Source organism: Pseudorca crassidens, chromosome 5, assembly GCF_039906515.1.
Source record: "Pseudorca crassidens isolate mPseCra1 chromosome 5, mPseCra1.hap1, whole genome shotgun sequence".
NCBI lineage: Eukaryota > Metazoa > Chordata > Mammalia > Artiodactyla > Delphinidae > Pseudorca > Pseudorca crassidens.
In genome coordinates, this window is record NC_090300.1 from 23554528 (window position 1) to 23571031 (window position 16504).

Genomic DNA, 16504 nt, shown 5'->3' on the forward strand with positions numbered 1-16504 from the left:
TCTCAAAAAGTATTCATTTTAGAGTGTGGTGGTCTAGAATATTGGTCTGATGTATACATACTAATGGGCAAAGACAGTAGCACAGTATTCAAGAGAAGAACCCATAAGGAAAAGCAATAACATTAATGGAACGTTGGGAGATAAGGCCGAAACACACAAAAATATCCTCTTTAATTTCAAATTAGAACAGCAGAATCAAAGCACGTTCTTCTTGATGGTCTCTGGTATTGCTTTACTGTCATGAGAAGTGATTCCACACTGTATGAAATGCCATCCCTGATACATGGAGTATTGGCTGTTGATAATACTGTTAATTACTCTTGATATTGGTCCCTCTTAATCTGAAGAGAGTGCCTCTGTGGATGGCTACTGTTTTCATTCTCAGGATTGATGATCCAGCATCAGATTACATGATAAACTTGCTCAAAGCATGGTCTTGTGTTTTCTAACAGTGTTAGATAAACATTCAGTGTCTGCATTTCAGAGTGGTAACACAAGGATGAGTCAAATAGCAAATTAAATTTAGGTATGCCATCTGCTGCCTTTATTTTATGAATTCCAGCCCATAGGACATTGACTGGGCATGAATGTATAAGCCATTGTCTTTTATTGTTGGACTTACTACAAACATTGGATAAATGTTCACCCATGCTGTCGGTCTTCTTAGAAAGAGTAAAATTCAGCAAAAATGAATTTTTTTTAGTTGTTGTAAGTTTTTTGTTTTAATAAAAATAAACCTCAACAGAAGAAAAACAGCATGTACTCGTTTCTCTGAGTGCCACATCTCAGCAGGCTTCAGGAACTCATCCACAAGGGGTAAATTGTTTAATGTGTAATTGTAAGCAGAACTGTAAAAAGCCGTATTAGGCTTCCATGATTTTATTCTCCTCTTCTGGTAAAAGATCATTACTTCTCCCTGGGCCCCTCATGGTTAAGCCTTTTATAACTTTTCCAAGAAAGTTCTTGATTTCTTCTGATGGTGACTCTTATGCTGTGTCTTTCCTTCACAGTGGTTTCTTTAAGAAATCATGTTTTCCCAAATGTTTCTGAGGCATTTTTCTTATTTTCTTTCAAAACTTAAATTATAAAAAGTCTCCATTTTGGAAGGACAATAGGTACATTTTCTTTGAGCAGTTTAATGTAAAGTATGAGTTTATAGACATGAAATTACAGTTTGGTGCTATCATTTAGAGGCATTCTTATCTTTCAATATCTGTTCCCAGTCTGGCTCTTTAAGAGCATCTGCTCAGTTGCAGTGGTTACCAGGACCATTAAGAACTGCTTTTCAAGGACTTTTGTAGATTTTTAGCTAACACCATAAAATGAGCTCTCCATTTCCGAGGCTAATAAAAGTCTTAATGATATGTGCATCCAACAGATGGGACAGAGGGCTATTTTGGCAGTGGGCAGTTGAAATCTGCCCTCAGTTGTTTGTATAAGGCTCTCACTAAAGTCAATAAAAGGTAATTTTCACACACAATTTAGTTCAGAGTATAAAATGTGGGAAAGAGTGGCTGGTTTAAGTCCAATGGGCATAAGGGTAGCAGCTGGTAAAAGTTTAGTTTGATGGCAAATTCTAACCGACAGACTGACAAGTTGATCAAGAATAATACAGGACCAAGTCACAAACTGTGGACAATGGCAGCGCTTCAGAAGCTGAGAGAAGGATGTAGCTGAAGTAATTATCCCCAACATCTCTGGCATAAGCCTTGATGATTCCTTTTTCTGAAAAGCTCTTTCTCTCACTCTCTTTTTCTGTTCCCAGTCTTCTTTCTTTTTCACTCTCTAACTCATACCCATTTTTAAACTCATTCATTTGCTTATTTCTGCTTAGCATTTTGTCCATCAAATGGAATGTTTATATATATTAATACCTCAGTGAGAGTATCATAATGGCATCAGGCAGATGCAGAATATAATGTACATTCCTGCCCTGCAGGGTCAGGTGTGTGGCTCAAATCTGCTGATATGAAAGATGGACTCCATGTATTCTTCCTGGTTATGGTAGGGGATATTATGTTTAAGGCAGGTAAGACTTGAATGGGGATGAGAAAGAGTCTAGAGACAGGTTCATAAGTGAAAATGATGCATAGAAACTGTCAGGAGTTTGCTCTTTCATGCACTTATTAAATGAATTGTTAATGATTTATGCATATTAATAGCTTCATGTATTTTGGAAATTAAAAAAAAGAGTTAATGTTTTCGGCATGCATTATTTTATCTGATGCCGGTGATCTCTGAATATGGTTTAAATGTATGCATGGTAGGTATGCAGAACAGTTTCGTATTCTAGTTCAATCTTCGAAGGCAAGTACTGTAACTCTGTACTCCAAAAATACATGACAAATGAGAAATGAGCTTAAAGTCATGGAATTAATGATATTTCGTTAGGCTACTGCAGGGTTTCTTAATCTTAACATTATAGAAATTTTGGTCTGGTAATTCTTTGCTTGGGGGTTGTCCTGTGCATTTTAGTCTGTTTAGCAGCATCCCTGGACCCTACCAATTAGATGTCGGTAGTAACCCCTTTATGCCCTCTGAGTTGTGACGACTAGAAGTGTCTTCAGACTTTGCTGAATGTTCCCTCGGGGCTAAACCTGTCCTGTTGAGAACCACTGCTCCACTGGTAGGATTAGCTTGCTTCCAAGTCACGCTAAGGCTTCTGAACTTTAGTAAGACTGTAGACCCAGATGGAGAGGCAAATCAGGAAGAAGGTATATGTGTAGTATGTTTAGATTAGACGTCAGTCATGCCTTTTATGGCTCCATCATCATCCATAAGAACCTATTAGAGCATTACATCACGAGACAACATCAGCGACAATGCGGTACTTACATGCCAGCATGAAAACGATGCTTGCTCCAATAGATTATTTCCTGGAACTGAGCAGTGCAGAGAGGTTGGTGGCCTTGTAGGCAGCTGCGGTTTTGTGAGGTGAAGTGGAACAACTGTACCCAGGGCAAAAGAAGCCTTGAAACATGGCCTGAGGAGTAGAAGCTCAGATGTGACAAGTTGGAACGCAGCAGCCGTTGCCTACAAAGAGGGTGGCAGTTACTAAGTGTGGGAGGCTTTTCTTGACTAGAGGTAACTTGAATTCTTTAACATTCCTTGGCATTTGTTTCTTCTGAACATCTGCAAGCACTTCGAGTCCCCCAGAGGAACTTGAGTTCCATGCACAGTCCAGCTGGGCCTAGAGCCTGTGACCACAGTAAACAGACTGATGCTTTCTCACTCTTCCCCGTATTTCTTGGGCTTGATTCCTTCTACCCTTTCCAGGTGAAGACAAGCTGGGGCAGGGGCAACTAGGAGCTGAGTACTTCTAATTTCTTTCTGTTTTAGTTATGATACTGCTGCCCCAGAATGAAGTAAAGAAGAGGGGCCCATTTCTTGTTAATTCTTGTCTCCATGATCCAATTAAACGATGTTTGTTATCCTTGACATTTCCCCATAGCACACTCTGAACTTCAGCCTACCTAATGCTGTTAGTTAAAATCTGTGTAAGCACCAGACATCCTTCCTTACTTATGTTTTTTAATTTTACATTGAACACATATTTTTTTAAGTTTTAAAGGTATATTCCGTTTATTTAGAATTCTAAAGAACCAGTGTAATTTGCTGATTTCTAAGTTATAGAATTCTTAAAAACGTGTAGCTGCTCACTAGGTGATTTAAAAGAGGGTGGTTTCAAGACTGAAGTGAACGGTGCATCTTCTTTTGAAGTGAGATTGTGCTTCAGTGAGAGTTTGAATGTGGATGCTGAGTACATTTCAGGGGTAGGGGATTATGGGTGATTGTTGAAAGCCTGCTTAGTTGCTCAGATCTTTTTGATAACAGGCTGTTTCAAGTTAGTTTTGGTCTTTCCAGGTGCCGTAGTTGCCCAAACACACCAGGCATTTTCAGACACCCATGCGTTTGCTTGTGCTCTGCCAGCTGCTTGAAATAGCTTTCTTTCTGAAGCCAAGCTGAGAAAATTCTTCACCTCCTTCCCACAGTTCTTTGAATCCAAGGCACAGTGTCCCTCTCCCCATTTTTTTTTTTTTTTTTTTTAATTTCGGCCAAGCCACGCAGCTTTCGGGATCTCAATTCCCTGACCAGGGATTGAAAGCAGGCCATGGCAGTGAAAGCGCCACATCCTAACCAGTGGACCACCAGGGAACTCTCCCCGTGTTAATGTGTCCTAATTTGCTGTGATTCTTACAATGAATAGCATATCATAATCAAATTGGTGACTTTTTTTCTTAATGGTATGTAAAGTAATGGTTTATTTTGTAACTGATGGTGACTTAGATTTGATGAAATACAGTATATGAATCTACACTGCCAATGTGTTATCCAAGTAGAAATGTGCAGTAGGCAGTTGGAAGTGATTGTCTGGACCTTTGGAAAGGTGAAGGTACAAAATACATTCACCCATCCCAACATTCCTCAAAGTCTCAGTCCTTTACAGCATCAACTCTAAGGCGGAAAAGCACACTCCCGAGAGATCATGTAATCTGAGGATTGATGAGAAACCAATGAGGATGTAAATTTATACAGCTGTGTAACTATCACCAAAATCCAAATTTTAGGATCTTTCGATCACCCCAAATAGATCTCTCAGGCCCCTGTGCAGTTAATCACTGCTCCCATCCCCGGTTCCAAGCAATCACTGATCTGCTCTCTATGTCCATAGATTTTTTTCTGGGCATTTCATATAAATTGAATGACCTGGATTATTTCATTTAGCACAACGTTTTTTGAGGTTCATCCATGTTGTAGTATTTATCAGTAGTTCATTCCTTTTTATTGCTGAATAATATTTCATTGTCTAGATGGACCACATTTTGTTTATCCATTTACCAGTTCATGGGTGTTTTTGGTATTATGAATAATAATAAGAACATTCACATATAAGTCTTTGTGTGGATATATGTTTTCATTTCTCTTGGGTAGATACAGAATAATATCTTGATTAAACTATGTGTTCTTGTCTCAAGAGCAGGATATTCTATAGACATCTTTGCAATTTTTGTTTTTTTTGTGTGTGGCCTCTCCCGTTGCGGAGCACAGCCTCCGGACGCGCAGGCTCAGCGGCCACGGCTCACGGGCCCAGCCGCTCCGCGGCAATGTGGGATCTTCCCAGACCGTGGCATGAACCCGTGTCCCCTGCATCGGCAGGTGGACTCTCAACCACTGTGCCACCAGGGAAGCCCCTGCAATTTTCGTTTTTACATGGGGTTGTATTGAAATCTTGAGTTATATACCTAAAAATTAAAATACTAATGAGTATGTGAATATGAGAAGTGCAGCTAAAAGGCTGTTAAAATTTACTTGGCATCTGGTACAATTTACTGTCATTCACTAGTAACTACCTCCAGTCTTCCTGTCTGGAATAAAAATGACATACATTATATTTACTACTCTGCTAATACCACCAAAAAGCCTAGCAATTTTCATTTCCAGACTGCTCTGAGGCAATGTAGCAATCTAATTCTTTAAAACTGTGTCCTTGAATGTATCATTTCACCTCCTCCCTTTTTTGTCCCTTTATGTTTGAAGGACATTTTACATTTGACAACTGGGATTTAATTGATTCTTAAAGGGGCTAAGAGGAAAAATGTTATTTGTTTTAAAACCTTTTCAAATCCAGAACAACATGCAAGATAGTTTATTAATTTGCCAGAGAACTTAAGAGGTTAGAAAATTTCCCCTACCTTGATTTGCTCTGTTCTCTGGCTTCTTACAACTGCAGAGCAATCTAGAGTCCAGTTCTACATTTGCATATTTTTGACAGTATGAATAGGGAAAATGTGATGATGATGAATGTTAAAGTAATGTTAACAATAACACTTCTCAGGACATTTCAGCTAAGTTGGTAGTGATAGAATAAGACTTATAATATGGTCATTCATTCATTCATTGATTCATCTATTCATTAAACTAGACTTTTATTATTTCTACACGTATTTATTTAGCATCTTCCCAGTGCTTGACACTGAGCTAGGCACCCTGATTACAACTGTGAACAGCAGTTTAAATTGTACATAGTAAAGAAAGAAACTATTTAGCAGATGGCTTTCCCAACTAATTAAAAAAAGAGTTAATTTGCTTTGGAAGAAGAAATTTGCAACTTTGAGTTACTTGGTTTAAAGATCCTTGGGGCTTCCCTTCAGCTCTTTGATTTAATAGCTTGGTCGGCATTTTTCCTAAATCACCTGTGAATTTGGTACTGAGCAGCTTCTAAGATCAGGCAAGACATGACCAAGGACAAGAAGAATCATTCTCTAAATTGAAAATTCCAAGACCTCCAAGATGAGGCCTTCTGAACCCTGTGTCTCTTGTTGAAACCCAAGGAGAAAGATATAAATATTGTTCAAAAATAAAAATGCAAGATTAATTACAGGCATCTCAACACAGAATAAAAATGTGCTGTGTTCTGTTCATCTAAAATTCTTGCACATTTCTTTACACTGTTGATCTTGTACAAGATGCTTAATGTTTGCTTCAGTTGAGTATGACACAATAGATCCTTGGTTAAAAATGACTGCTCTCTTGGGTACCAGATTCCCAGATTAATTTCCAGATGAAGCATGATTTAATTTTTAAATTCAAACTTTTCTGCATCAAAATGAGCACTCATCAGGTGACATCTAGGGAGTGAAACTTCTTATAAACTAGAGAAAATGCTATCCTAAGTTTTGGGAAGAAAGCCTAGAAACTAATGATGCTGTCATCTAAGAGAAAAATCATTTTCAACACAGGCATGTATCAAGTTATACTTCAAATTTATTAAATTCTAATTCATAGGGATATGGAGTTGTCCAGTGACCCTACAAAGACAATCTCACTGTAGTCCAACATCTATACTACATTTTCCAAAGTGTGGACATCCATAATACTGGTTGAGTCATACCGGGGTCACTCTTGTTTCTCTCTAGACTTTTCTTATATAACATTAACAAAACACTGAGTTCCAGTATTGTGACGTTGTGATTTATAATAAGAAATATATATTTGGTTTTTGTCCCCATTCCTAGCACAGAGCTCCTAAAACCCTTGGAATTTCCTAAGTGATAAGAGCCATAAAGGCGTCTTGATTTTCATAATAAACCCCTTTCAACCACATCTGAGTGTATGTTAATGAGGTGACTTTTGGAAAGCACATAAGTATGGGGGCTGGTTGCCGGGAGAACTAACTGTGTAATTAGATGGTTGGAACTTTCAGTCCCACTTGCCTGCCTTTGGGGAGGGAAGAGGGAGTGGAGGTTGAATCAGTCACTGATGGCCAGTGATTTAATCAATTGTGCCTGTGTAATGAAGTCTTCACAAAACTCCAAAAGGACAGGGTTTGGAGTTTCTGGGTTGGTGAAAGCACGAAGATTCAGGGAGAGTGCTGCACCCAGAGAACATGGAAGCTTCCAGCCCCTTCCCACATAGCTTGCCCTATGCATCTCTTCCATCTGGCTGTTCCCGAGCTATATCCTTTTATAATAAAGCAGTAATCTAGTAAATAAAGTGTTTCTCTGAGTTCTTTGAGCCACTCTAGCAAATTAATTGGGTGGTGAGAACCACTGGTCTACAGCTGGTCAGTCAGAAACACAGGTGATAATCTGGACTTGTGATTGGCATCTTGAAGCAGTGGAGGTGGGGTGAGCAAGCCTTGTGGGTCTGAACCCTTAACGTGTGGGATCTGATGCTATCTCCAGGTAGATAGTGTTAGAATTGAGTTATTTCTGCTGTTGTCGCAGAAAGTTGCTTGGTGGTATTAAACACACACACACACACACACACACACACACACACACACACACACCCAGAAGTATCAACCAGTGCCAAATTAGTAAGTGCAATTTAAAGATTCTCTATTTGTTAGTGCAATAGCTTTTTTTTTTTTTTTTTTTTGCGGTACGCGGGCCTCTCACTGTTGTGGCCTCTCCCGTTGCGGAGCACAGGCTCCGGACGCGCAGGCTCAGCGGCCATGGCTCACGGGCCCAGCTGCTCCCGCGGCATGTGGGATCCTCCCGGACCGGGGCACGAACCCGTGTCCCCTGCATCGGCAGGCGGGCTCTCAACCACTGTGCCACCAGGGAAGCCCAGTGCAATAGCTTTTAAGTAGAAAAAACTGTGTTTGGTTTTGAACTATCAGAATAGGAATACAACCTATGTTTGTCGTCTGCCGGGATTAGATCAGAGATGATCTGAGTTCCATAAATATGCCTTCACTACCACAGGCCCACAGGAGAAGGTGGGGATTTTGACTATCCAAGGAAGCATGCCCTAAGGAACACTCAGCCTCCTGTTTTCTCCTGGTATTATGCATATGCGGATGGTGGCCAGGTGGAGGGTTTAGCTAGCCCCGCTAATTGCTTTTATCTGGAGGAACAAGCGAATAGTGCAGTAACAGTGTGCTACCCCTAGGTACAAATTAAACAGCACTAAAGTGCACTTAGAAGAAATTAGCCAAGCTCCAGAATGGAAAGTGACTTTAAAAAATTCATTCTCTTTTTATTTCAATTTTATGATTAATGGGAAATGAATAAATGAAAAGACCAAGCAGAGAGAGGAAATGGTAAGGGATTAATACAACACAAAGCTTTTATAGATATATTTGAATGGACTGAATAAAGGAGATGGATTTGTAATCATTTTCCTAGTTTTAAAGATCATTATTACTTAAAAAAATTATTATTTTGGAAATCCCCAGGCTAAGCCGGTGTACTTTGGATTTCAGAGTACAGAAATCACAAAATTTTTATTTGTTCTCCCGAATAGAAGCAATGCTATAGCTGTCCTCTCTCTCTGTCTAGGCAGATGTGAGTTTTCTTTATGTTGTATCAAGGCAGAAGACTTAGTCCCGGGCATAATATGAGCTGCTTACACTTGAAGTTAAAATTATACTTCTAACAACTTTGGTGTGTAAAAAATGGTACAGCATTGGCACACCATTGGTATATGTTTCACAAAATATAAGGAGAACAAATAGATTCCTAAACAGGTAAAAGGCATTCCACAGTATACAAAATTCAACTGTTCTTCCTCCCCCTAGTTTGAAATATTATCTGATCAGTTGGATGGATCAGTTAAAGACCATCACTGTATTATTTATGAAGACCTTACTCTGTGCCAGGCTCAGTACTAACAACTTACCATAGATTGTCTATTTTGGTTTTCATATTTGTTCTATGAATTACACCTATATTATATTTGAAGAAACTGGGACTTAGAAAAAAGTAATTGTTCAAGGTCACACGATTGGTCAGGGAGCCCAGAACTGAATCAGAGACATTATGTTTATTTGTACTTGAAAGAACAGGAAGGCAGACCTTTGTAAGTCTGGAAAGGGGAGAGTCATCTGGAAAAAAAAAAAAAAGTGTGAACAGGTGTGACTTTCACACAGATGCTTCCACCTGCCTCTTGATTGAGTCTTCTCCATGGTGAATTAAGAACAAAATAACACAAAAACTTCATGTCAGAATATTGAAGTAATTGGAATAGATCTCATTTTCTTTGGCTAGACAACGTAGTATTAAGTGCTTTCTCCCAACTGGCATTCTTATAAATTATCATTATTTTTTTCAGACAGTTTTCTACACAGGTGGCTGAGTTTTTTGTTGCAGAATTAGTTCACATGGTCTCACAAAAATATGTTAAATGTTGTTACATGTGCTTTACTGAAATGAAATATTTGACATTTAATGAATTCCCTTTCCTCACTAGTAAGTCTAATCTATCTGGCACAATTTAAAAATAAATTTTATTTATGAGTCTCTTGTTTTCCTATTGTTTCCATATTTATTCAGTATCTTTTATTAACTACTTCCTCGGGGATTTAACCATCTTCTGGATTACTCAGCCGTAGTCCAGAAGGCCAACCAGAAAATTCATTGGTCTCTAAGAGAATAATCATGTAAGATGCTTCTAGAATATTATTTGAGGAGGAGGGTGATAAGTGTGTGTGTGTAGTATTGTTACACTTTTGAGTGCTGTGTATTTGAGGTATGTGAATAACAATTTTAAATGCTTGAATTTCCTTACAATCTTCTTGAGTATCCAGAAATATTTTTAGGGTTTTGTTAATACTAATTTCTGTAACAATATGGGATTAACTAATGTAACCTTAGTTTCTATAGGAAGAACTTGATATTTAAATGATAAAAATTATGTCAAATATTCTACTTTGGAGATTGGATGACTTTTGTGACTGTATATTGACTAAAGTTAGCAAATAATTGCCCATTTTCATTCTGAGCTGTGGAGACTACTTTCTTTCTTTCACTTGTGACAGAGAAGCCTGGCCTGGACCAAGCTGCATCCGTCTCATACCTTGGCCTCACTTCATGATGCATTTCCCTCTGTGCCCAAACCTCCACTGTGTGCCATGGACGGACCAATTCAAGGGCCTGTCCTGATCGGCCTGCTCATGTGCTCAGTTTGTCAAGAGGGGGATTCCGGAAAGTGAGAAAAGAGAATGAAGTGAAGGAAGAGAATGGGAGGAGGAAGTAAGGAAAGAGTGAAGGAAAGACAGATACAGGAAGAAATAGCGAGAAACCACAGGAAAAGGGGACGGGAAAGGGGTTAAGAGATTTAGGACAAGTCTGGGGAAAGGGAGGAATACAAAGCAGCAGAGAAGACTCTTTTTCCTGTAGCTTTCTTCTCTTAAAGCAGGCTTCTCAGCGTGAGATCCACAGAGAAAAACCAGGGAGTTTGTGAGTTGGGATTTGACAAAATTACATGATTATTTCCTCTCACTTCTAACCAAAAGTTGACATATCCCTCAACTATGAATTTAAGCCACAAACCACTGTCATATTAGCAACACCCATGACTTTGTCTTTAATAGAAATAACAAATGTTTTCATGTTACAGTGTAATTGTTGCAGATATCTTGAAATATTAACTATCCTCACAACTACTTTGAAATATGGTCATTACTAGACTTGCCACTAGACCTTCTTATTTCATGCTTTAATAAAAAAAGCACATATACTATACTACATATACTATATTTGGTTTTTAAATATTTTAAACTGTTTCAGTATAATCAGTTTTCTTTTTAATCTTACGAATTTTATTTTATGCATTTAAAAATATTATTCTGAGAAGGGATCCGTAGGCGTCACCAGATACTAAGGGGGTCAGTGGCACAAAAAAGGTTAAGATCCTCTGCTGAACAGTAAAGCTTCCCACGTGAACAGCTTACAGTATATCTGAGATATTTATGCTCTTATTTCAGGGATAGTGAGGGTTGATTACAGAGGGGAGGAAGAGCTTAAAGTAACAAGAAGCTTTATGAACTAGCAGGCTCGAGTTCGTGGGGGAGAACCCCTCAGACAAGAGCAAGGTCACTCACCAGGGAAAATGGAGGCCCATTAAAGGGACTCCTTTTGGCTTCTTCCGTGGAACAGGGGAAGATGGTACATGGATTCTTCCTAAGAAATGTACTACCCCTGAGTTCCAGAGACTCTCTTCTATTTGTTTGGGCATAAAGTTCAAATGACTTTGATCTTGCCCACATTCATATCTGACCTGCAAAATTTTAATTCATTAAATTTCATCTCATAGAGCATAATGCTAACAGTGTCTTTAAATATGGGTAGCTGTAAAAGGATTAATTTCTCCTCAGTGCCCAGACTTCTCAATGCCTGGGACTTGACTGATGACTTTTCCTTCATGTAGTCATTTTCTTCCTTTTAAGTAATATATAAGGTCAAATTCTAATAAATCCAGAGTCATACTCCATATGTCATTTGGTACTCTCCAATCTAAAATCTGTATACATGCCAATTTCTCCTCAGTTTTTGAACAATAAAATTATTAGAATAAAGGGCATTGTCGTTGATTGGATGGTTGCTTCTTTGCATGGACTCCTGAAGTTTTCTCTGCATCACTTGCTGAGTTCCCAACTTTGCAGTAAAAGGCTTCAAAGTAAATGGAGTCCTTTCCTTTTTAAACTGTAACAAACAGTGATGGTCCAAGGACTATACAGAAAGTGTCACACTCAGATGAGCAGTACTGAGGTGTAGAATAATATCACTAACTGGCCATCGGTGACATATTCCGTTTCTTGGTATCCAGGAGACTGAAAATCACTTGGTTTTCTTTATCTAGGCTACAGCTGTCTTGGGCCTGATTCCAATCATTTTGATCTGGTGAGGATTCTTGTTGGCAACATAAATGCAGTTGAGGAGGGGCTGTAATGACATGGTGGTGACAGCTGAAATGTGTTTCCTCGTTTTGATCTAGGTGCATGTTCTCAGTAGTATTGCTGGAGACCATATGCTTATTCCTCTCACACATCTAGGAGAAGATTTTTTAAAGAGACCAAAAGGTATTTTTTTCCTCCATTAAACTCTGGACAGAGAGCAGTTGTGAGCCAGTGTTGGTTAATCTATCATATTATAAAGTATGAAAATCCATAAACAGAAAAAACACACATTAGTACCCCTGTGTGCCCACTTGGTCTCAAAGGAATTCATTCGTCAGGAGAGGTGGCATCACAGCAGCTTTGTTGGCCTAATTATGATGTATTTCCTTTTAACTAGTTTGTATACGATAATTGATCAAAAGTCTTCATAGCAGTCTTCCCAGAGCAATTCATTAGTTCAGTAAAACAATGTAATAGTTGGAACATGCTTGCTTCATAATCATTCTGTTAGGGAAAAAAGAAAAAGAACAGCAGCTGTAGTTCAGCGTAGAGGGCCATCTGAAACAGTTGATTTATCAAAATGAATTGACCTTGGCAGTTTCCATTCTGGGGCTTAGATAGAGCAACAAAATTAGAATTCAGTGCTGCTCACATTGCCAGAACAAAGTGATGGTGGCTCACTTTCCACTAACATTATGGGTTACACCATGGATAGAAAATGCAGAATTTATCCAGCCGTACAGATTAAGCCACACGTCTAAGTGACCAATAAATGGAGTAAAAGCATTCCCTGCTCTCCCTCCATAGGAAAATGGCAGGCCAATACCTTCTTTTAAACTTGGACCTACTGTCTTATCCCAGAGCACAGACAACCAAGGTAATATAACACATCTAGCATACCAGGAAAACAATGGACTGAGAGAGTTAAAGGTGAGCTTGCAAAATGATTACTCCCGCCTCCCCCTCCCCCGCTCCGCTGACCACACAGTAAAATGGACCATCCCTCTGACTTCCATAGGGTTGCACTTTGGGAAAATCCACAGCTGTATACATTCAAAACTTTTATCCTTTTCCAATCCACCCGCTCTTCTTAAAAACTGTGGCTTAATTCATTTGGTTTAGCAGCTGCCTCCTTACAGCACATGCCTCCCAGATACACAGATTACATCGGTAACTGACCATCTGTGCTCTACAGTCACCCGTATCAGCTCCAGATCTTTTTGGCTTCTCTCTCCAAGCTCTCAGTGGGATACTTGACCCTCAGGTACTGGGATGCAGTCAGAGATGCAAAGAGGTTTGGATTACACACAAGGGATGTAGGGCTGAATGATTCCATGAAAGTAGCCTGTATATGACTGTGAACATTTTTTTTTAATACAGGGAGATTCTGCAAATACCTAAACTTATTTTCCCCTTACCAACCTTATCTTGCCTAAAAGGAAGTAGATTTTCCAGGCCAGTGCTCATTTGTTGTTGCCACTTAGCTTTTAAGGTCCTAAATCAGGCTCTCGCTCACACTGCCAGGAAGAATGCTCAGCTGAATATATTATCAGCTTCCAACATTTTCTCATTCTGGAGACTTTGTGGCCTGCCTAGCTATGTTGCCTTGGGCGCCAAGTCTGTTCTGTGGGGACCAATTGGGGAGCTCGGCAGAGAGACAGTGCACTCGCTCACACACTAGAAAAGTCATGGTCACGGGGCTAAGGGAAAACAAACCAAGTCTCCCGATCCCACAGTGAAAAGTCTTTGGTTTGCTGCTGAAGGCAGGAGTAAGAGGGCCATGCTTGGACTCTGCTTAGAGGATGGTGTGAATGAAGGAAATCTGTTGAAGGTCCAGTTCTGTTTAGTTGCTCTAGGCCCTGCCTTGGCATCCATTCTCCTCCAGGTTAGACAACATCAGCTCCCAAGAGCTGCCAAGGTTTTATGGTCAAATGTATTCATGAACCACAGCGTGATGGAAATAAATTCGTATTTGGAATAAACAGAGAAAAGACTAGAGATTTGATTCTTACACTGTTACTTTGCTTTCTGTGAGAAATAGCCGTAACGGCACCCTTCTATGTGCAGCAGGTAGTCTGATTAAACTAGTGATTATGGGGAGTAGGAGGCTAGGATTGGAGGCACAGCCTGCTTCCAGAGCTCATCTGGGTTTCCAACTCTTTGTCCGTGTTCTTAGGATAAGCAGTAAATAAGGATTGATGATTACTGAGCAATGGTGAGTTCCTCTTCTTAAAGGACTTCAGATCATGTCATTTTGGAGTATTTTCAGTATTTCATCCAAATCCAGTTGATTAGTAGCTCTTGTTGCTAATTGATTCCCTCCACTCATGGCCTCCCCCCAATTAAAATGTCCTCACGGATGTTGTTTTCTACATATTTGAGGGTATCAGTAGTGTCTATCAGAGGAAGGCCAGAGGGAGATAGCATGGCTTGGGGACAGGGTGTGTGATGTTGGAGGAGCCGTTTAACTTTTCTGAAGACAGTGTACTACTGTCAGTAATGAGAGTGTTCCTTTGACACTAAGATCCCATTGTGACCCTTAGACAGAAAAATTAATGCTTTCAGCACATATGACAGACTACATTAGTCTTTGTAAATATAAGCTACGTGTATTAGCATCAACATGATATAAGTAGAAAATAAATAGTATATCTTGGAGGTGTTAAAAAAGTTAACGTACTCTCATCCCCTTCCCATTCTATTTCAGTTTATAGCTTTGCTGTTCCCAGGAATTCTAAGGATAACGTTATTTAATATTAGCAAGAATTGGACAAAATCGGATATTTCCTGGTGTAGTTGTCTTTAGTAGTTTATGAGAAAGGCTATCTCCAGGATGTGCTTATGGTGTAGCATTCTCATCTTAGCCTAGGGCTTTTCCTCACCTCGTCTCTTTCCTTCTCCCCAGAGCCCTATGTCAGCAGCAATGAATGCTTAAGTAGGCTCTGTCAGGAGAGCTCTTGGTGACCTTGGAAACGGTATTTAACCTTTCCATGGATCAGCATCCAAATTGCAAAGCAAAAATGACAGGAGCTGCCTCTTTCACAAATCTGTGAGTTATGACTGAGAAAAGGGATTGCAAAACACTCTGAAAATCCTAAATGCTACAGACAGGTCTAGTAATGTTAATAATTCACCAGCTCATTCCTGGTGGCCATCACCAGACCCTTAAAGCCAGTCGCCTTGCGGTAGTCCAAATCATTTCCTACTGGAAATGGAAAAAACTAAAATGACAAAAACTTTCACCAGTATTTGATGATTGTTAATAGGGAAACTGTGGATTTGTTGAAGTGCAGGTGAGGCATATCAGTGATCTAAGAGGGTGTTTCTCCTGTGGTTTAGCCAAGGTCATGAGCTGTTAGTGTGACTCCTTTCACTAGCATTAAGTTCACAGAAGTCTCTTATAACAAGGTTTTTTTTTGAGAAGAAAACAGATTTGGCATAAGTTACATGACAGCCACAATGAGGCTTTCTTATGTATGAAAGACATTGACAATCAGCCCCACGGGATTTATATAATTTGAGAATATAGCTTTAAAAATCATATTACAGGTGGCAGTACTTAAGATTAATAGAGGCCATTTACCTTTTTATTACATGTTTTATTAGCACTTAGCAGCTTGATTTGTGAAAGAAAAAAATTGAATATAGTGTGTCAAAAGAGAAAGACTGCTCTAGAAAAATTAATATAAGAAGGTGACACTGCACTCCTCAGTTTTAGGAGAGAAAGTTGTGGAAAGTTTTCTGCAGAATGTGTCTGTGGATTCCCTGGGAGATGATCTCGTAGGAAGGGCTAAAGGAGAATTAGGGGAAGACTTCTCTGGGAAGGTGGAAATGGTGGGAAGACCAAAGGGAACGTGTTGATCGTGGGCTGTGAGGGAAAGTGGGAGGCCATCCAGACAGAGGGAACAGCATCTGCAAGGCCCTAAGGTGAGAAAGAGCTTGCCATGTTCTGGGAGCAGGTAGAAGAATAGTGTGGCTGGGACATCATCAACAGGGTGGATCATGGCAAAGTGAAGTTTAAGAGATATGCAGTTAAAACTTTTTATTAAAAACTGGTAGTTTGTAAAATAAAACCTTAGTTTACTTGTTGATGTATCAAAACTTATTGCATCTATAATAAAATTGTGGACATAAATTTTAACACAGTGATTCCATTTCTAGGGAATTCTAAGGATATGATTAAATATATATAAAGAAGGTTATATCCAAGAATGTTTATTATAGTATTGATAACTTTCTTTTAATCATACTTACTCAGTTTCTATGGTTTTATTCTTTATCCAGCTTTCTATAAGATTGATCATGTTTTTCTCATATTTTTCTCTACTAATTTGGAAGGTTTTTTTTGTTGTTTTGTTTTTTTTTAATTTGGAAATTTTT